This window comes from Heptranchias perlo, chromosome 3, assembly GCF_035084215.1.
Source record: "Heptranchias perlo isolate sHepPer1 chromosome 3, sHepPer1.hap1, whole genome shotgun sequence".
Lineage (NCBI taxonomy): Eukaryota > Metazoa > Chordata > Chondrichthyes > Hexanchiformes > Hexanchidae > Heptranchias > Heptranchias perlo.
In genome coordinates, this window is record NC_090327.1 from 122,910,174 (window position 1) to 122,932,400 (window position 22,227).

Consider the following 22,227-nt stretch of genomic DNA (forward strand, 5'->3'; position numbering starts at 1 on the left):
TGCAGGAAGTGTCATCAGCTGGAGGAGCTTGAGCAGCAGCTGGCGTCACTGCAGTGTATCCACGAAGCTGAGAACTACATGGATAGCATGTTTCAGGAGGTGGTCACCCTGCAGCTTAAGAGAGTGCAGGCAGAGAGGGACTGGGTGACCACCAGACAGACAAGGAGGACCAGGCAGGCAGTGCAGGAGTCCCCGAGGGCATCTCGCTCTCTAACCAGTATTCAGTTCTGAATACTGGTGGGGGAGAGGGTTTCTCTGGGGAGTGCAGCCAGAGCCAAGTCCACAGCACCATGGGTGGCTCAACTGTACAGGGGGGGAGGAGAAAGGTCAGGAGAGCGATTGTGATAGGGGATTCTATAGTTAGGGGAACAGATAGGCGCTTCTGCGGCCGCAGACGAGATTCCAGGATGGTATGTTGCCTCCTTGGTGCCAGGGTCAAGGATGTCACTGAGCGGCTGCAGAACATTCTGGAGGCGGAGGGTGAACAGCCAGAGGTTGTGGTTCATATCAGTGCCAACGACATAGGTAGAAAGAGGGATGAGGTCCTTCAGGTAGATTTTAGGGAGTTAGGAAAGAGATTAATAAGCAGGACCTCAAAGGTAGTAATCTCCGAATTACTCCCGGTGCCATGCACTAGCGAGTATAGAAATAGGAGGATAGAGAAGATGAATGCGTGGCTGGAGAGACGGTGCAGAAGGGAGGGCTTCAGATTCCTGGGGCATTGGGACCGGTTCTGGGGGAGGTGGGACCTGTACAAGCTAGACGGGTTGCACCTCAACAGGGCCGGGACCAATATCCTCACGGGGAAGGTTTGCTAGTGCTATTGGAGAGGGTTTAAACTAGCTTGGAAGGGGGATGGGAACCTGAGCATAGATTCAGAAGGGAGAGAAACAGAGCTGGAAATGGAAAGCAGAAAATTAGTAAGTGAGTTTGGAAGGCCGAGGAAATTAAGGTTAGAAACTAGACAACAAAAGAGTTTGGCAGTGCTTAAAGGTATATACCTCAATGCAAGGAGTATAGTGAATAAGGTGGATGAGCTAAGGGCACAAATAGACATGTGGGAGTACGATATTTTAGCTATTACAGAATCGTGGCTTAAAGAGGGGCAGGAATGGCAGCTCAACGTTCCTGGTTACAGGGTTTTCAGACGAGATAGAGAGGGGGATAAAAATGGAGGGGGTTTGGCAATTTTGGTTCAAGAAACAATTACAGCTGAGAGGAGGGATGGTATGTCAGAAGGATCATCTAATGATGCCATATGGATTGAGCTAAGGAACAAAAAAGGGGCAATCACACTGCTGGGAGTGTACTGTAGACCCCCAAACAGTCAGAGGGAACTAGAAGAGCAAATATGTAGGCAAATTTCTGAGAAGTGCAAGAACAATAGGGCAGTATAGGGGATTTCAACTACCCTAATATTAACTGGGATACAATCAGTGCAAAAGGTATAGAGGGTGCAGAATTCTTAAATTGCATTCAGGAGAACTTTTTTAGCTAGTACATAGCAAGCCCAACAAGAAGGGGGGCAGTTCTGGATTTAGTTTTAGGGAATGAAGTTGGGCAGGTGGAAGGAGTATCAGTGGGAGAGCATTTTGGTGGTAGTGATTATAATTCAGTTAGATTTAGCATAGTTATGGAAAAGGACAGAGATTGAACAGGAGTAAAAGTTCTCAATTGGGGAAAGGCCAATTTTACTAAGCTAAGAAGTGATTTAGTAAAAGTGGACTGGAAACAGCTACCTGAAGGTAAATCAGTGTCAGAGCAGTGGGAGGCATTCATGGGGAGATTCAAGGGGTTCAGAGTAAACATGTTCCCACAAAGAAAAAGGGTGGGACTGCCAAATCTAGAGCCCCCTGGATGACAAGGAGCACTCAGAGTAAGATAAGGCAGAAAAGGGAAGATTATGTCAGATACCAAGAGCTCAATACTGCAGAAAGCCTAGAGGAGTATAGAAAGTGCAGGGGTGAAATTAAAAAGGAAATTAGGAAAGCAAAGAGAGGGCATGAAAAAATACTGGCAGATAAAATTAAGGAAAACCCAAAGATGTTTCATAAATATATAAAGAGCAAGAGGTTAACTAAGGAAAGAGTAGGGCCTATTAGAGACCAAAAAGGTAACCTATGTGTGGAGGCAGAAGATGTGGGTTTGGTTCTTATTGAATACTTTGCATCTGTCTTCATAACAGAAGGGGACATTGCAGGGATTGTAGTTAAGGAGGAGGAGTGTGAAATATTGGATGGGATAAACACAGTGATAGAGGAAATATTAAGTGGTTTAGCATCTTTGAAAGTAGATAAATTGCCAGGCCCAGATGAAATGTATCCCAGGCTGTTAAAAGAAGCAAGGGAGGAAATAGCAGAGGCTCTGACCATCATTTTCCAATCCTCCCTGGCTACAGCCGTGGTGGCGGAGGATTGGAGGACTGCTAACGTTGTACAATTGTTTAAAAAGGGAGCGAGGGATAGACCAAGTAATTATGGACCAGTCAGTCTAACCTCGGTGGGCAAATTATTGGAATCAATTCTGAGGGACAGCATAAATCCTCATTTAGAAAGGCACAGGTTAATCAAGGACAGTCAGCAGGGATTTGTTAAGGGAAGGTTGTGTCTGACTTGATGGAATTTTTTGAGCAGGTAACAAGGAGGGTCGATGAGGGCAACGCGTTTGATGTAGTGTACATGGATTTTGTCACAAGCAAGGCTTTTGCCAAGGTCCCACATGGCAGACTGGTCAAAAAAGTAAAAGCCCATGGGATCCAAGGGAAAGTGGCTAGTTGGATCCAAAATCGGCTCAGTGGCAGGAAGCAAAGGATAATGGTTGAGGGGTGTTTTTGCGACTGGAAGGCTGTTTCCAGTGGGGTCCCGCAAGGCTCAGTACTAGGTCCCTTGTTTTTTGTGGCATATATTAATGATTTGGACTTGAATGTGGGGGGCTTGATCAAGAAGTTTGCAGATGGTACAAAAATTGGCCATGTGGTTGATAGTGAGGAGGAAAGCTGTAGACTGCAGGAAGATGTCAATGGACTGGTCAGGTGGGCAGAAAAGTGGCAAATGGAATTCAATCCAGAGAAGTGTCAGGTAATGCATTTGGGGAAGGTAAGCAAGGCAAGGGAGTGCACAATAAGTGAGAGGATACTGAGAGGTGTAGAGGAACAAATGGACCTCTGAGTTCCTGTCCACAGATCCCTGAAGATAGCAGGACAGGTAGATAAGGTGATTTAAGAAGGCATACGGGATACTTTCCTTTATTAGCTGAAGTTTAGAATATAAGAGCAGGGAGGTTATGCTAGAACTGTATAAAACATCTAGAGTACTTTGTACAGTTCTGGTCACCACATTACAGGAAAGATGTGATTGCACTAGAGAGGGTACAGAGGAGATTTACGAGGATGTTGCCAGGACTGGAGAATTTTAGCTATGAGAAAAGAATGGATAGACTGGGGTTGTTTTCTTTGGAACATAGGAGGCTGAGGGGAGATTTAATTGAGGGATATAAAATTATGATGGGACTCGATAGAGTGGATCGGGAGGACCTATTTCCCTTAGCAGAGGGGTCAGTGGCCAAGGGACATAGATTTAAAGTAATTGGTAGAAGGATTAGAGGGGAACTGAGGAGAAATGTTTTCACTCAGAGGGTGGTGGGGGTCTGGAACTCACTGCCTGAAAGGGTGGTAGAGGCAGAAACCCTCAACTCATTAACAAGTACTTGATGTGCACTTGAAGTGTAGGCTACGGACCAAGTGCTGGAAAGTGGGATTAAGCTGGATAGCTCTTTTTCGGCCGGCACAGGCACGACGGGCTGATTGGCCCCCTTCTGTGCCGTAACTTTCTATGATTCTATGATTTTAAAAAAAGGCCGTTGATTTTATTATTTACAGCTTTCTGTATGTTAGTAAATGAGCAATCACTATATTAGATAAATGGGAACACAATAAGAAGTAACGGAATATATACTTGGTGAAGTTTGTTTAGTTTTAGTTAATTTAGATTGCAGACTTGAACCCATTTTTTTCCTTTGGATCAAGTTTAATTTTGGCTAATCAAACAATTCTTGAACTTGGAGGAGGTGGAAATAGTATGTTAAGATTTCCAAGATAAAGTCAACTGAAAGAATGTTTTAAAATTAGTTGATTTATTTATAAATTATGTTTTGAGTCTGTTTATTGCTTGGTGTAAATGGAATAATGAGTGGTGAGTAGGATCAACAAGCACGTTTTTGTGTTTATGTCACATCTGTTAACCATTTAGATGATTACAGGTTTAGGATTCCTTTTATGAAAAGCAAACCGAATAAAAGCAGGATCCTCACATATATGCACTGTGATTGCCTGGCTTCACACTAATGGCTACCATCTTGGGCATTTGGACAGTTGGTGGAAATTTGTAATCAATACAGAATCAATTTTTGAATCCCATTAGCCCGCTGCTTTCGTGCTAAGCTGTTCACAGTGCACACATCTGCAGAGATCTTAATAACAAATGTGAAAACTCAGCAGCTCTTGCCTTTATGCTGGAGATTGAAATCAAAACTAATTTAGGAATTATAAAGCTGCAGCTTTGTGGATATCCCATCGTAAGGTGTTTTTAGTAATGTTTATTTAATAGCTATCTTAAACTTTATGGGATACTGTGTAATACACTGAGTGTTGCTTTGCTGTTAGTAGAGATAAATGTTTAATAGAATGCAAGTGAGACCAGTGGTCAAAATCCAGTTTCAGTTATAAACCTATCTTTGTTTTGAAATGTGTTGTTTTTTTTAACTTTCTAGACTCAACCCTCTTTCGTGCAAAATTCTAAAATAAAACTCATGCAATTTGCCAAAAAAGGTCAGCAGTTTGGCTTCCATGAAAGCATACTGATTTTTTTTAATATATGTTTGTGCAACCACATAACGAAATTAATGCTTGTGTTTAATGATTGGTTATCTGCTAGTTAATTAGGGAAGAATTACTGAAAAGTAATAGGGTGGGAGAAGATAAACATGTTTTCCACTCTGTATTCGAAGTTTCTCATTCTGATCCAGAAATGAGAGTGGTGGGTGATGTTGGAATTGGGGATTTAGTGACCATTGTTAACATGCCCAGTGCCATTAATTATACCTTGATTAAATGGAATAGTGATTTGACAGCTTAACACTTTACATAATTGTTCAGTGATGTAACAACTGAAGCAATTGTAATTGGTGACAGACTTGTCACTAACATCATATTTTAGTCTTCAAACTTCTGTAATGGAGATATGGTATGGATAAAAAAATAAAGCGAGGTTTGTAAGCTTTTTTATAAATATCTTTTGTTAATTTACTTGTTGCTTAATGGCATGTTTCTCCTCTTCAAGTTGTACAGAGTCTGTTTGGAATTGCCTCTTTTGCAACTGATTGTATTAAAGGTGCGTAATGAGTCCTGTTCTCAAATTATAAAAGAAAATCGATTTGTTGTTAACCATTTCACTAATACTTCTCTGCCTAGGAAAACTAAATGAGATGTAAGTAGGACAAAAAAAAAACACACACAAGTTTGTAAATTTAAAATGAAAGCATTTGACTTTATAGAAAGAAAGAACTTGCATTTATATCACTCCTTTCATGACCTCAGGTTGTCCCAAGCGCTTTACAGTCAATGAAGTGCTTATGAAGTGTAGTCACTCTTGTAATGTTGGAAACACGACAGCCAATTTGCACGCAGCAAGGTTCTACAAACAGCATTGTGATAATGACCAGATAATCTGTTTTAGTGATGTTGAGTGAGGGATAAATATTGGCCAGGGCACTATGATATCTAGTTTGGAAACTCTTACCAGTGTGAAATTTCTTCGCAATTGTATATCTGGTTCAGTCTGTAGCAAACTTCAGAAAAGCTTGTGGGATGAAATCTGAATCAGGCTCGGCAGAAGTTACAAAATGCCAGCTAGCAGCAGGAACGATTGGGAGTATGTTAATTTGGATGCCCTGGTAGCAGAAAATAAAATGCCATTTATCAAATTGTTACCATTAAGCAGCACCTGTTGGTAGTGAATTAAATATATTTGTAATAAATTGCTACTTGAGAAGAACCTGCTATAAATGAATAATTAACCTTGTTCAATTTAGTTGCTATCATGTGTACTTTCAAAGAAAACGGAAAGGACAAATCATTTTGTTTGGTTAAAAAAATGAGCATACATGAACTGCACTATTCAGAGTAACCAAGTTCTCTCATTTTCTGAGACTGTTTCTCGAGTTGGCTATTTTTAATTGTTCTGTTGGTTTTTCTACTGTAAAGTTTGTATTGATTTTTCTAATTGACAAATTTTGCTACAAATCTGTGAAATCTGATCACGCAATGATTCAGATTAATAACTTAACTTTATTTTTGTCACAAAGCATCATTTTACATTGATTGCAGCAGTTTTGTTTTAAATGTACAAAGCTTGCTTAATCTAATACATGCAGCCTCTGACTCTAGTATGGGTTTCCTGTTAGCCTGGATTGCATCAACCTCAACTATTAAGTATTTTAAATACTGAGGAAAAAGTGCACTGGTAAATCCTGAAAATGGTTTCCAGTCTACAAATCCTGGCTTGTAAGGATTAATAATTGTTGTGTTAGGTCAAGCTGGTTATGATGGAAAACACTGATATTTAATTTTGTCGTGGCGGGGGGGGGGGCACAGGAGATATTACAATGCTCGGAAAACTGACCCCTTCAGCATTTGTTGAGGCTTAACATTAATTAAGTGAATATGTAAATTAAGTAATAGTATCAGCTTGATGGTTAAAATGATGCAACATTTTACATTAACACCATGACAATGTCAATTCATTCTCATCAATGACTAAATAATTTAGAGAATGCTCGATGGACCCATTAGTTCCTCGACATAAGCAGCTCATGCTGCATTCCTTCATTACCATAATATTTTTTAGGATTATATTTTAAAGGGTGAAGTGATCTTTCAGCAACACTAGCTCTGTAGTCAAAGGCAGCAATCCAAGTTGGATACTTTTATTTGCTGCAATGGTTCATATTTCTTTTGTAGAATGGAGCATCTACAGTAAAATAAATTGTGTCGATGCGGTATATGAAAATTTGTGATATATCTAATAGATATGATTTTATATTTTAAGTGTTAATAGTATTGAATACATGTGTATAAATGTACATTAATGACTTTTTTTAACGCAGGTAACGTACCTGAGCTGACTTGAGCAGGTTAATGTATATTTTTCCCTCTCCTGTTTATGACTGTTATATTGTAGATAAAATACAGCTGTAAACAGTTACAACTGCAGTAAAATTGTTGTTAGTTGCATTACCTTGTTTTGAGGATGTGAGGGGATCTCTTTGAAGATGATTATAATGTCACTTTCTGACCTTTGCAGCTTGAATAATTGTAAATCATTGCTTCATAATGTGTCAAAGAATGTCTGAACTAGGCAATTAAATGGTAGAATATAATAGACCAAATTATTGCCTGTCATGTTTTCAACAACACAGTTAGTATTTGAGTTACACTTAATCATTACATGCATTAACAACTTCATTGGAATCTGGCACCAGGCTGGGCATGAAATGCGTTGCATTATTTAAATCTTCAATGGTTTAAGTCACTTATTTCTAGTGAACTGTTCCAACACAGAGATTTCCATGAAGTGGGCAGTCCCAAAGGACATAATTCATTTACATCAAAGTTTTATACCAGATTGCCATGCGTTTTTGCATCAAGGTAGTACAAAGCTAAAGAACTAGGAATTCAAAAAAATCTTCTGTAGAATAAGTTGGAGGCAGAGACATTAAATAGTTATGTGGTCTGACATAAAGTGATATTACAGTTCAGTTGATCTGTGTTAATAGCACTTCAAGTTGGATGGCTTGATTTCTTTTTATTTATTAATGGGATGTGGGCTTGGTTGGCAAGGCCAGCATTTATTGCCTATCCTTAATTGCCTTTGAGAAGGTGGTGGTGAGCCGCCTTCTTGAACCGCTGCAGTCCGTGTAGTGAAGGTTCTCACACAGTGCTGTTAGATAGGGAGTTCCAGGATTTTGATCCAGCGACGATGAAGGAACGGCGATATATTTCCAAGTCAGGATGGTGTGTAACTTGGAGGGGAACATGCAGGTGGTGGTGTTTCCTTGTCCTTCTAGGTGGTAGAGGTCACGGGTTTGGGAGGTGCTGTCGAAGAAGCCTCGGCGAGTTGCTGATATTTGCTGGGATACCACTGCTTGTTTGTTTTTTTTTTCCCTTGAATGCTTTTTCCATTTTAGGAATATAGGATCAGGAGTAGCCCTTTCAGCCCCTCGAGCCTGTTCCGCCATTCAGTTAAATCATGGCTGATCTGCATTCTATCAGTGTATCTGTAGTCATTCTACTGAAAGCTGAAAACTACACATACCAGTAATCAAACACGATTTGAAGTACTAGAATAGGGAGGACATTCTTAAAAGTTTCTCTGTGGGATTATTGTCCAAGGGCGAAAACAAAAACGGGATTTAGAAAGTTGATTACGGAATTATTTGAAAGAAAAGGAGCATGGAACATGAAAGTGTGAATAGATTTATTAGAAAGGAAAACTTGACGTTTCACGACTTTGACAGTATTTTTGGAAGACAGTGAGTATTTTGTGAGAACAGTGAAATATGGAGTTTTTTTGTCCTTTTTTGTTTTTATTTCTGATTTCAAATAAATCTGTAAAACGTCAATCCTTTGATTTGACTTTTTTATTCTCCCTCTTCAAAATAATTCTGTAACTAACAACAACAACTTCTTGCATTTGTATAGCGCCTTTAACATAGTAAAACATCTCAAGGTGTTTCACAGGAGCGTTATCAAAAACAAAATTTGACACCGAGCCTCATAAGGAGATATTAGCACAGGTGACCAAAAGCTTGGTCAAAGAAGTAGGTTTTAAGGAGCGTCTTAAAGGATGGGAGAGGGGGAGAGGTTTAGAGAGGGAATTCCAGAGCTTAGGGCCTAGGTAGCTGAAAATACAGCCTCCAATGGTGGAGCGATGAAAATCGGGGATGCACAAGATATATAACTTTTTTTTGATGTCTTTCCTAAGTGAAATAGTGTTTACATTTTTTAAATAGCTTGAGTGGTGACCCAGGCTATCAGTGCTGCTGCCTATAGAATTGTAAATTGTAAACAATTTTACAACACCAAGTTATAGTCCAGCAATTTTATTTTAAATTCACAAGCTTTCGGAGGCTTCCTCCTTCGTCAGGTAAATGTTCAGGAGCTCCTTGAAGCCTACGCATTTATACATCACAGAACAATACATGGTGTTTACAGACTGCCCCTGCAACTGCCCGTTGCCGGGGCAGTTGCATTTTACAACAATTGTAAAATTGTTTACAATTGTCAACCCCAGTCCATCACCGGCATCTCCACATATAGAATTGTAAGATGTGGCTGTGATCCCCTCTATGGTGAGTTCCCAATCTCAGCAATGTCATCAACTGGAGGGGACAGGCAGGGGTCATATGCTTCTTCACACAGGAAATAAGCAAAGGGGAAACTAGTGGGTGAACCACACTAAGCTGTTCTCATCCATTTTCTGATTGACTGAAGAGCAGCATTTATGTAATCATGTATCATGTAAATGCATTGATGGGCACTATTTTACTGTGAGAATGTTGATATGACTCTAAAGATCAAGAAAGAGGGGAAAAAATAAAAATAACATTTGGGGGAGGGAGAAGCTGTAAACTACGCTATAGGAAGAGTTGATAAACCACCGCCAATTGGTAGTTTTGCATCACTTGGACTTTGTACTGGGTTTGTTATAATTCCAGCCTGGTACAAAGCTGCATTTTAAAAATGCTCAGACTGTCCTTTGGGCCATCTGGCAAGCTTATAAACTCACTTTTGACTCTTGCTAATGCTATAAGCACAAGTGCAGCTCATGCTCATAATATTAAATATCATGCCCAGGATAGGTCCAAGACACATGCATAGAGCTCTGTTATGACTAAGTCCATTGTGAGGTGAGTTGTACTATCGGAGCATTAATCTTTATGAATCTGCCTTTGGAGGCATGACCAATATCTATGATTGAACTGGAGCATAACATTCTTTCCAGGTAAGATTGTGAACTCCGTAGGGAATCACTGATGCAAACTCTGATGCTACAACAGCAGTTTATACATGGAAGGACATCTGAATAAGAGGAAAATGGTGGACCTGTGCAGCAAGTGAGATTTAGAGGAGAAAAGGCATGGTTGATGGTCTTAATGAAGCTTTGAGAGGGAGGGAGGGAGAGGCATGGTAGTTGAAAGAATGGCCTCTAAAGGTGGATCACAAGGTATATCATATGGAGGGTGAAACAAGTAGTAAGCTGGAGTCAGAAGTGTGCGGGCTGGGACTAGGAGACTATTAGAGATGCAATGAAGCAAGGGCCAGAACAGATTTGAGGGCAAGAACAAGGATTTTGAAGTTGATCCACAGATCGATAGCAGAGCTGGGTAAATGAATGAGTCCTTCCGTGTGCTGGAGTGGACTCGGGCCACCGAGTTAAGGATTATTTGACATTTGGGATTGGTGAAATTGGGGAGACTACGGAGAAGAGTATTGCAGAAATACATCCTCGAGGTGATGAGTGCGTGGTTGAGCATTTTGGCAGCGGAGGGGTGGGGTAGGAACATAAGCCAGCAATGTTCTGGAGGTGTTAAGAACAGGTCTTGGTGCTGGATCAGATCTGCCCTGTGAGTGTGCACTACTGGAGGTTAAAGGGGTCGGGCTCAAGACATGTAGGTGCCAGTGAGAGTGGATCACAATAACTTGGGGCTTGTCAATAACTATTGCATGCCAAAATTCATTGGTACACCTAAATTCAGCATTACAGAGAATTTACAGCATAGAAACAGGCCATTCAGCTCAGCTGGTCTGTGCTGGTGTTTATGCTCCATATGAGCCTCCTCCCACCCTACTTCATCCCATCTTATCAGCATATCCTTTTATTCCTGAATCCCTCATGTACGTAACTAGCTTCCCCTTAAAGGCATCTATGCTATTCGCCTCATCTACTCCTTGTGATAGCAAGTTGCGCATTCTAACCACTCTTTGGGTGAAGAGGTTTCTCCTGAATTCCTTATTGGATTTATTAGTGACCATCTTATATTTATGATCTCTAGTTTTGGACTCGCCTATAAGTGGAAACATCTTCTCTACGTCTAGCCTATCAAATCCCATCATAATTTTAAAGACCTCTATTAGGTCACCCCGCAGCATTCTTTTTTCTAGAGAAGGATTGTTGGACATCTTGGAATAAAATGCAGGTTTGAAACCCAAAATAATTGCAGGCACACGTCTATCTTTACCTTTCAATCTGTGTATAAATAACATGATTTTAATTGCCCTGCTTCTTTGGCTTTTTATTTGATGTGTCTGTGTTGGAAAATGCTGAAGAATATGATTTTAAAATACTAATTTTTGGTTTTGTAATAGATTAGGATTAACTGATTGGTCCAAGTTCTTAAAAAATGTTGCTTCATTTTAAAATTGTGTTTCTCTTCAGATTCCCACGCTGTACATCAGTTCCAGGCCCAAGGCAGAAAGCTGACTTGCTGCTTAGGCCAGTGTTGCTTTTGAGCTGGCTGTTGGGAGTTGTAAGTGTGGTTTAGGATCTTCCCACTCAGATTTCACTTTTCTTTACATAAGCCTTCCCCTAATGGCACTGCTTTGATTGAGAATTTACCTTGTGATGAATCCTGAACATGGGTGTAAATGGGAGGCCTATTAGTGCAGCACACGACTAGCTGGAGCACCTGAGTACAATAATAGGATTTAAAAAATATATAGTTTTTTTAATACTACCTTTGTTTTTCTCTCCATCACTTGGTCTCACTGGCTGTACACCAGTTGCAGCCATGATGATGGGCAAGCTGCTGCCAGGCCAGTGGCTCTTTGAACTGGTTTCTTTGTGAGAAAATGCTTGATCTCCACTTAATACCACCAAAATATATCTGAGATTGTGAACTCAGCAGTATTGGGAAATTGTGGGTGTGAATCCATGTCCCACCACTGCAATGTCGTAAATATTCCATCTTAAAGCAAAGAAAGAACTTGAATTTCTATAGTGCCCCTTCATGACCTCAGCCAATAAAGTACTTCTGAAGTGTAATGTAGGAAACGCAGCAGCCAATTTGTGCACAGCAAGGTCCCACAAACAACAGTGAGATAAATGACCAGATCATCTGTTTTAGTGATGTTGGTTGAAGGATAAATATTGGCCAGGACACTGGGGAGAACCCCCCAGCTCTTCTTCAAAGTAGTGCCATGGGATCTTTCCCACCCACCCGAGAGGGCAGACGGGGCCGCAGTTTAACGTCTCATCTAAAAGACAGTACCTCCAACTGTGTAACACTCCCTCAGTACCTTCCTCAGACCCTCCCTGTACTTGGAGTGTCAGCCTTGGAGCACTGGATTCTGCTCAAGTCTCTGGAGTGGGACTTGAACCCATAACCTTCTGACCCAGAGGTAAGAGTGCTACCAGCTGAGCTACAGCTGAAACCTTCAGATTTCCAGCATCTGTAATATTTTGCTTTATTTAAGGACAAAATTGATGCTTGTTGATTGAAGGAGAAGACTAAAAGATCAAATCCTTTTAAGTAAGCAGATACCCTCTATTCTACATAACATATAGTGTTAACTTTATTTTAGTTATTGTTTGATTTTATGATATTCTTTCCTCCTTTCCTAGAAGTGGTGACTAATGTTGTGGTATGATTTCATGGACAGCCCTCTGATATCTTTGTGCAAAAGACCATTCTTTATGTGTGAGTCTAGACAGTAATTGTTCAATATTCAACTGTGAGAGTATCAAAACTGAGCCTGATCATTTCCTCATCTGATTTCTTTACATCTTCAGGAATCACAAAATGGCTATCAGAAGCAGGAACCCTGATTATTTAAAAAAAAAAAAAAAAAATCTCTTGTCCCCCAGTCCAGAGCTGTTGAGGCTTATTGTAGCGCTCGGACCACTGGACAGAAATCAGCTAAAGAAGCACAGACCAAAACAAAAAAGAACCTGGGCCCTTTCCTTGCCTTTATAGCTCAGCATCATACCAGATTGTGCAGTATTCTATTTGATAAAAAATTATAATTTTGAAAAAGTCATGATTATTATCTTTGAAAAAGCAGGATTATTATTACCTACATTTCTGGCACCAAGTCAGAGTGGTGACCAAGCTGCAAATTGTAGTGGAGGGGGGAAAACAAAGAAAAAAAAAAATGACTCCATAACATTTTAGGGAAGAAAAGGTCAACTTTTTTTAATGTCTTGTTATGGGGCTGCTGCTGTTAGCATTTGTGTGGGGATGTTTCCAGTTTGTTCTCACTGTCCCTCAATTGAAAATTGGTTGCCAGGTGTCTTCAATCAGATGACTGGATTCTGATAAGGTATAATCAAATTTAAATTTTCCCAGACTGTTGCATTTGTGTTATACGGTGAAACATGCTTATTATCACATCATTTTATATCATAATCTGATTATCATAGAACTCCAAAATGGCAAACCATTTTCAATTAATTTCCATATAATTTAACCCAATTTATGTTATGATAGAGCACATTTAAAGCTGCACGACCTCTCTCTTTTTTTATTTTGAGAGTACTCCTCAAAATAATTGCCTCCTGCAAAAAAAAAATTGTGAAGATGTAAGAATTTTTGTAATAACAAGATGCAATGGTATTTCATTTTGGGATTGATTGAATGAATGCATTTACACTGAAGGCAAGAAAGCTTACCGTTTACATCGGGTGGGTGAGTTTTGGAGCTGATTGAGGAGAGGAAGTATTTGGAAGGCTTCTTTTCACTGTAAGCTGAGTTAATATCCTACATTTGTCTGTGTTTGATCATAAGGGAGCACAATTATATAAACTGGTGGTATTCAAGTTTATGAAAATATAATTGCACTTTATTCTGTACAAATATAATTCAAATTACGGTTTTTCCCCACCCACCCCCCCCCCCCCCACAATGTCAGTGCAACTTTTGCAAGTGATGTTTTGGCAGCAAAGTGAGTCTTGCAAAAGCATCAAGGGTATATTAACACATCAAAATGAATGGATTTCTAATGGCTAGAAAACATATAATTTGGAAGAACTCAATAATTTTGGAATCAATCAAAACTGAAGAAACTTTAGTAACTCTGCAACTTTACTAAATACAGCTTTGTTGAAGCCTGGTGATACAGAATTAACCCATTAAATGTATATTCTTTTAAAGAAATCAATATTTCAGTATAAAGCATATGGTTATTTTAATGTGCAATTCTGTGAATACATTAGAATTTTTCTAAGTTTAAATGCGAGGCCTTTTTTTGTAAAACTTAAGAAAAGACAAGACCTCAACAAGTTGATAGAGGGATGTTGACAAAAAGTCAGTAACAAAATCTGAAGTTGTTTTTGTGTTTGAATTATAAAATATGGTCACTTCTGCATACCCAAACTGATTTGAAGAACTTTCGGTTTAAATAAAACATTAACTGCATAGGAGGTACTGATATTTTTGTGTTTATTATACCTGTGCTCAATCTGCATTGATACATGTACGAGGTAGCTGATTGGCATTGCTCAGGTATACGCATTCTTGTGAATAGGGAACAGAATTCATCGATGTTAATTAAGTGTTGTATTGAACCTGTAACATGCTCTCTGAAGGAATTATTATTTCATTAAATATAGCCAAGATCTGTATATGATCAGAATGATTTTTTTTCAGTGTGGGGGAATACACAGGGATCTATATTTTGCTGCAGTTTTTCAAAAAAAAAAATCCACATATTGTGTGGTTATTAAGAAAAATCTATCTAAAGACAGAAATGTCTGGATTACAGGCCATTTTTGCCTTTGGTTTTATCGTGTGTTGTCAGTACAGTTTATTGCAGCTTGACATATGAAGGGACATCATACTATTAAATGAAGACTTAATATTCTCTTGCAGCTTTTAATTGGAAGTTTAGGTGGCTTACCTTTGAAAACTAATTCATTGTCTTTGTCTACTTTTTTAAATTTTATTTTATAATTTCTGCTATGGCTTGAGAAAGATAATTCATGGAAGTTATGATTAATATTGTCTTTACTGTCATCTTTAAAGGATAGATCTAAAATACCATGTTTTTGAAAATGACATTATTAAAATAGTGGAAATTACACGTTGGTTATGAAAAAATGTTTTGAGAAGATTCGTGAATCTTGTACTTGCAGTTTTTTCAGGAGATGAAGTTAATGACTGATTAACAACAGCAATTAAAAGATGAGAAAAAGGCATATAATTAAAATTGCAGCACTTGCTTTGTCAAGTAAGCGTGTCATCTATTGTATAGTTGTTAAAAGCAAAAGGAAAGAAACCGGCATTTAATTTAGTCTCGTTTTAAACAGGAGACTGATAATTTGCCTGTAAGATGTGTGCTTGAAGGTTGTAACTCATGTTTAACCGAGGCTGTGTCATTAGAAGTTCACAGCCATGTATTTTCTGTTGACAGTCATCGACAGTGAATATTTGGCAGTCAGAAGTAATTTAACTTAATTAATGGGATGCATATTTGATGGAGGAATAAAATATTCAGGCTCAGCAAAGTGGAAAAAGGAAAGATTTAGTGGGAGTAAAAGGTTGAAGAATGTAATTTGTGCATTCATTCTGCTGCTCAGAATTATGAATTGTCTTATGGTGATATAAAGCCTTGCTGATCCTTAGATGGAAATGTGCTGTCCCTTAACAAATAAAGCAATCAGAATGACAGTCTATGATTTAATTGATAGTGGGGGTAAGTCCACTGTAACAAACGTTACACTGTATTTGAAAGCTCTTCAGAATAAAAGTTGACCCCCAAGATTTTGAAAATTCGGTATATATTTTTAATAGTATTATTATTCTACTGTTGAACCAGACCACTGTAAGTTAATGCAGTGCCCTTAATCTCGCATGGCACAATTTAATTGGCTTCCTGTAGAAATAGATTATTTCGTGATGAAATTGCTTCGTAATTTGATAGTGGAGAGAGTGGCACCTGCTTTTAACACCTTGAACACTTGAACTTAGTGCTGTCCTGGCTACTATGGATATAATAAATTCTAAAAGTAGCAGCCAGAGCTCAATTTTGTTCATTGCATATACTGAACAGAACATATAAATTGTACTATGAATGTAATAATATGTAGCCTACTATGTATAATCTCTTCTGTTTGTGTACTTTAATCTGTGTTGTGCACTTACCAGGGATGAAACCAGCAATTTAACCAATGTTGCATTTATAGCATGCCTTTCATGATCTCAGGATATCCCAAAGCGCTTTACAACCAATGAAGTACTTTTGAAGTGTAGTCAGTGTTGTAATGTAGAAAATGCGGCAGCCAATTTGTGCACAACAAGCTTCCACAAACAGCAATGTGATAATGACCAAATCACTGTTTTTAGTGATGTTGGTTGAGGGATAATTGTTGGCCAGGACACTGGGGAGAACTCCTCTACTCTTCTATATAGTGCCCATGGGATCTTTTACGTCCACCTGTGAGGTTTAATGTTTCATCCGAAAGACTGAATATAATTTGCAGTATTACACGGGAAGAAATAAACCGCTCTTACTCGTGGTATACAGCGTTTAGATTGGTGTCCATTTCAATAATGGATTGGTAGGCTAAAGCATGATGCACTAGTAGAACAACAGAGGCAGAAGTTGCTATCTGTTTTTTACAAAATGTACCACTAAGTCAGCTGCCTCCCAAAAAAATCCTGTATTAAATTCTGCCTGTAATAGGAACATAGGAACAGGAGTAGGCTATTCAGCCCCTCGGGCCTGTTCCGCCATTCAGTTAAATCATGGCTGATCTGTATCTTATCTCCATTTACCCCCCTTGGTTCCGTAACCCTTAATACCCTTGCCTATCAAAAATCTATCAATCATCACAGTTTTGAAATTTTCATTTGACCCCCAGCCTCAACAATTTTTTGGGGGCAGTAAATGGCAGAGTTGATCAATTGGGTGGAGGTGGGAGGTTGTCCAATGTTGAAACTTGGAGAATTTGCATGCATTGTAGAAGAAGACTTGGCTAATGTTTGAACTACTGAAGTACGATGTTGACTAAAAATATCCCATTTTATTTTGCTATTATCCAAATGTATTGCACAATGTGTTCTATATTGTGTGCGTATCATTGACAAATGCAACAATTACTGGTTATAATTCATAATTATTGAAAAGGTTACAAGTAGAAGTTGCTGTTGAGCGGCTGGAAATGACTGGACCAAAAGGCAGGTCTTTTTCATATCTGTCAACAAAATGCTGAGGTTCTGAATATGAAACAATGAGTGTGAAGAGCATTTGTTTTCAAAACTCCTTCTGATATTCATAGTGCGAATCTAACTTGTATCTCTTCCCATAACATTGCAGTTCCTTTGGAAAAGTTGCAGGTGACTATATCACAAATGGATATAAATGCCACAAAACCAGTTGGAAAGTTACTGTTGCATCCAACCACATGGAATGATTGAGGTGAATAGCATGGATGCCTTTTAAAGGGAAGCTAGCTATGAGGGAGAAAGGAATAGAAGGATATGCTGATAGGGTTAGATGAAGTAGGGAGGGAGGAGGCTTGTGTGGAGCGTAAATGCCGGCGTAGATCAGTTGGGCTGAATGGCCTTTCTCTGTGCTGGAAATTCAATGTAACTCGATGTAATTCATATTAGAGATTTATGGGGAGATGCTGTGACACTTCTACAAGATGCAAATGTTTATAGAACCTTTCTTCCTACCCCATCCATCAAATGAAACTACGTAATTTAGGAAGATTGACAGAAGGTTCTCTCCATCAGACTGCCATGTCAGAATCTTGTATTTTTTTCTTTGCTTGGGGCTTGTTCAACCTAATGAGTTTGCAAATCCACACTGGGGCTAAAAGAAGGTGAATTTATTGATTTATTATCTGATCATCGATTTTTTTTTTCTTTCTGAAGCCCTTGCCACCATACAGATTATTGATTTAACAATGGCTTGCAAGGATATGAATCTCATCGGGCCTATTTCATGATTTGCCTCTTTTTGAAAATTTCCCTCTGGCTCTTGTTTAATAGAAATCTTGTGATGCAATGACTCAGCTCAGCATTATCGATGCAGTTTCCAGTTCAATAAAAAAGGCATTTTTGCGGTGCATTTTTTAATTTAGTAAAGCTTGTCTTAGTGCATACCTCTCCAACTGACAATTGTTAGGTCTCCACTTGTCCTGTACTATAGCCACATGCCCGGAGATACACAGCAGCCGTCTCAATGGATTCCTTCTGTAGTTTTTCCCTAATGGACGAGTGCCTGGACCTCTGATGCATCTTGATGAGTTCATGATGTGGAGGTTTGTTGCATGCACATGCGTCTCCTAATGCAGAGCCCTTCTAACTTGCAGTTTCTATGATTTTAAGTTCCTTTCACTTAAGGCTGGTAGACCGACCTTATATTTTTGGCATTCAGTGCGGTTCTGAACAATTGCCCTTTTCGCGTAAGACTGTGTCCAAGTTCCACATGTCTCTGGAAAATGTGGTGCTGCAGTTTATTCCTCACTGCTTTGAAATTACCACGTTGGATGATAACGTTCAAAGGACGTCTTTTCTGGGAACAAGACCTTTAGATATTCCCATTACCAAGCAGATGTTAGCAAATTCAGTAGCAGAATGTACCAGGGAAAGTTACAACCAATTCTACTCATTCATTGGTCACTCCTTGGGCCAGTATATGGAGGGTTCCTCCGAGGTAGTGACCTGGAACAGTGTGCTTACTTTTACTATGATGTGGAGATGCCGGTGATGGACTGGGGTGGACAAATGTAAGGAATCTTACAACACCAGGTTATAGTCCAACAAAATTAATTTGTTGGACTATAACCTGGTGTTGTAAGATTCCTTACTTTTACTAAGCCTTTTGACCTGACCTGACCAATCAAGTTGACAAGCATGGTGGTGCTGCTGTGCTCTAAGCCAGCCTGAAGGTGTACAGGCTCAGGGCCATACGGCCCCTGTTTTGTGCTGAAGAACGTCTTATTTTTGCATGCGGAGGTTGAAAGAATAAGAATGTTTCATTACCCACCATAGTTATAACCTTTCTTAACCTTTGAAAGATGTTTAACTTCAACAGATAAAATGTTTTCCTTCCCTGCCCTTTGTTTGCCTTTCTGACCTGGTGTAGCTTTGGAGCTGTTTTGCCTTTTTGTTGGTTTCTGGTTTAGTGCTCTTGCTGTTATTTGAGGTCTTCTGCCAACACACAGACCTACTGGTCCCACCCAACTGTGAGACCCCTAGTAAAACTCGCCATAATACAGGAAAACCGCATACAAATTCGAGCATAGTATATTGTGATAGGATTTGCTTTCTTATTAATGAAGGGTGTAAACATTTTACAGGCCTATTCCTTAATGCATTTTACTACACATTTGTGTTTTAATGGATGGGGTGGGGGCGGGGAGAGAGGAGGTTGTGTGAGGGGTGCAGAGGGGCTGTGAGTATTTTTGGTGCCTGGGACCCCAAGTATTTTTAATCCGGCTGTGAATGCTGTCACCTCTGGGTAAAAGATGAAGCCTTCTAGCAGATATGGAAAGATCATTTGACTACTGTTTATCTCTCCTCCGACCACCCCCCCCCCCCCACCCCTTGATAGAGTGCTTTGAGACATATCTCTGTATGTGAAAAGACCTATAGAGGTATAAGTTGCTGCACTGCACACGTCATAGAAAGTACCAGGTTCACTTTCTGGTCTGTATTCGGTTGGCATTTAGGGTACTACAATTTGCTTCAGCACCCATGGGCTTAGGAGGGGATAAACCCAGCTCAGGATCTCACCGCTGGAAATAGCACGTGTGGATGTTTGGGTGTGAATAGGATTGGACTTATCTGTGGTGCTCTCTGCGATCAAGTAGCCTGTCGACGCTCGAGCCTGGATTTCCACGTAACCCTCTCTCTTTCCTCCCCCTCCCTCCCCCCAAACAGAATCACCACTAATGCTAGTGTATTTCCCAGGTTCAGACTAATTAACAATTTTTGGATTAATTCCTCGTGGGATATCCTTTTGCTATCTGTAACTTGGCACAAAATGTCACCTGGCAGCCTCACTGAGAAGCCATAGAGATACATGGTGTAGGAAATGGCAGTGTTACCGTAAAGGGAGGGGGCTACCCTTCTGAGGGTTGAGTTATAGTAGATTGTTACGAAGGAGTAAAGGGACCTAATTATATCTGATGTGGCTGTGCTTAATGCTGACACTGAAACCTTCAAATTTCAAGCCTATCCCTAGAGCAGCGTCTCATTCAACGGGAGCACGGATCAGACCATCGGCTGCAGAGGTCAGTGTGCCTGATTTGCAGGACTCCTGCTTTTTGCAGACCAGAATCTCCAGAGTGCTATCATTAACGTCCTTCAGTGTGGTGAGCTTGCCACTGGGGACTGGTGAGGAAAGCAGGAACCCCATGTGTTGTAGGGCCCTAACACCTTCATCTTAAAGGGACACATAGACTCAATAAATTATTCCTGATGCATTTGAAGTGGCAACATCTACTCATGTAGAATTGCCACTCCATTGTATCTGGATCCATTGGTCATCCTTGTTTAAATATTTAAACACTGGAATCCATTGGGCCTCTTCTTGCGACGCTGGATGCCTGTTGCATAGAGTTAAGTGTTGTTAAGGTGATGTCAGAAAATATGATGTTGTTATTGCCTAAATTGAATATTTGGTTGAACGCATTCCTGGATTGGCATAATTTCTGTTGGAAACTCCAGTGGGTTAGAAAATGGACGGGGATTTGGTGGTACAGTATCAGCCTGTGCCTCATTTCCCACCCTTGTTTGCCTGATTAATGGCACTAAAATGGTGAAAACAACGAGGAAAGTTCTGCCTTCACTCTCTAGGCTCACATATGATAAATGGAGAAGGTACTAGAAGGCCACTATAGTGACCTAATAGAGGTCTTTAAAATTATGAAGGAGTTTGGTAGGGTAGACGTAGAGAAGCTGTTTCTACTTGTGGGGGAGTCTAAAACTAGGGGGTCATAAATATGATCGTCACTAATGAATCCAATAGGGAATTCAGGAGAAACTTCTTTACTCAGACAGTAGCGAGAATGTGGAACTTGGTACCACACGGAGTAGTTGAGGCGAATAGCATAGATGCATTTAAGGGGAAAGTAGATAGGGACATGAGGGAGAAAGGAATAGAAGGATATGTTGGTAGCATTAGATGAAATAGGGTGGGAGGAGGCTCGTGTGGAGCATGAAGACCAGCATAGACCAGATGGACCGAATGGCCTGCTCCTGTGCTGTAAGTACCATGTAAAGGCTGCCTGCCAGCACTTGTTCAACTGCGCCTCAGTTAAAAAAAATTAGCACTTTCATATCAATTATGGAGTACTAGAAATTTATTTTAAAAAAACTTGTGCACACCTGATCTTGATGAGGCAGATGCAACTTTCAAAAGGGAATTGGATATATACTTGAGAAGGACAAATATGCAAAGCTGTGGGGGAATGAGCAGGGAGTGGGACTAATTGGATAACTCTTTCAAAGAGCAGGCATGGTGGGCCGAATGGCGGCCTCCTGTGCTGTATGATTCTATGATAGAAAATAAAGTAAGATATCACTTTATTAATTTTGGGCACAGAAAGGAAGTGACCACACCATTGTGCCAGGTAATTTGGGGCCTCTCAACGCTCCCTCTAGAATTACAGCATGTCAATGTGAAAATGTGGTGAACATCCTTTTTAAACTTGCTTTTGAACATTTAGTTGCCACCTCGAAATACTAGGCAGAATAACAAAACTCAAACAATACCTCCAGGCTCTTTAGTATGTTAGCAAGTTGAATTTGAAAATCGCCTGCCTTGAACAAGAAAGATATTTTGATGCGTTTTTTTCATGCTTGCCAGTCCAGTTCTTTTTTTATTTGTTAACTTTGATTCACTTGTTTTTAAAAAAAAAAATTCATTTAAATGTTGTTCTAAAAGAAAATCCAAGTCACCAAAAAACCTTGGACATATAACCCATTGTATTGTTACCTCTGGTGGACTCACTATTTATTTAGATCTGGCTCAGTGTTTCATCGACCAGGGTTGGATATAGTTGAGCTGAATCAAGGCCAGGCCACTTATCTCTAATTTTAACCCTTTTGAAGGTGAGTCGCGTCTTTGATCCCAAATTTATAAATTCTGTCAAGTATAATTGTAAGCTATTCTGTATGTTCTATTATAATCAGTATTTCAGTGTATCCAATGCAGCGGCT

General features: G+C 39.7%; 1 protein-coding gene across 2 annotated transcripts in view; it reads left to right on the forward strand.

The window, feature by feature from the left end:
• The window catches only part of znf407 (zinc finger protein 407), a 439,270-nt gene that overhangs the window by 61,157 nt on the left and 355,886 nt on the right, over positions 1 to 22,227 (forward strand). The window lies entirely within an intron of this gene.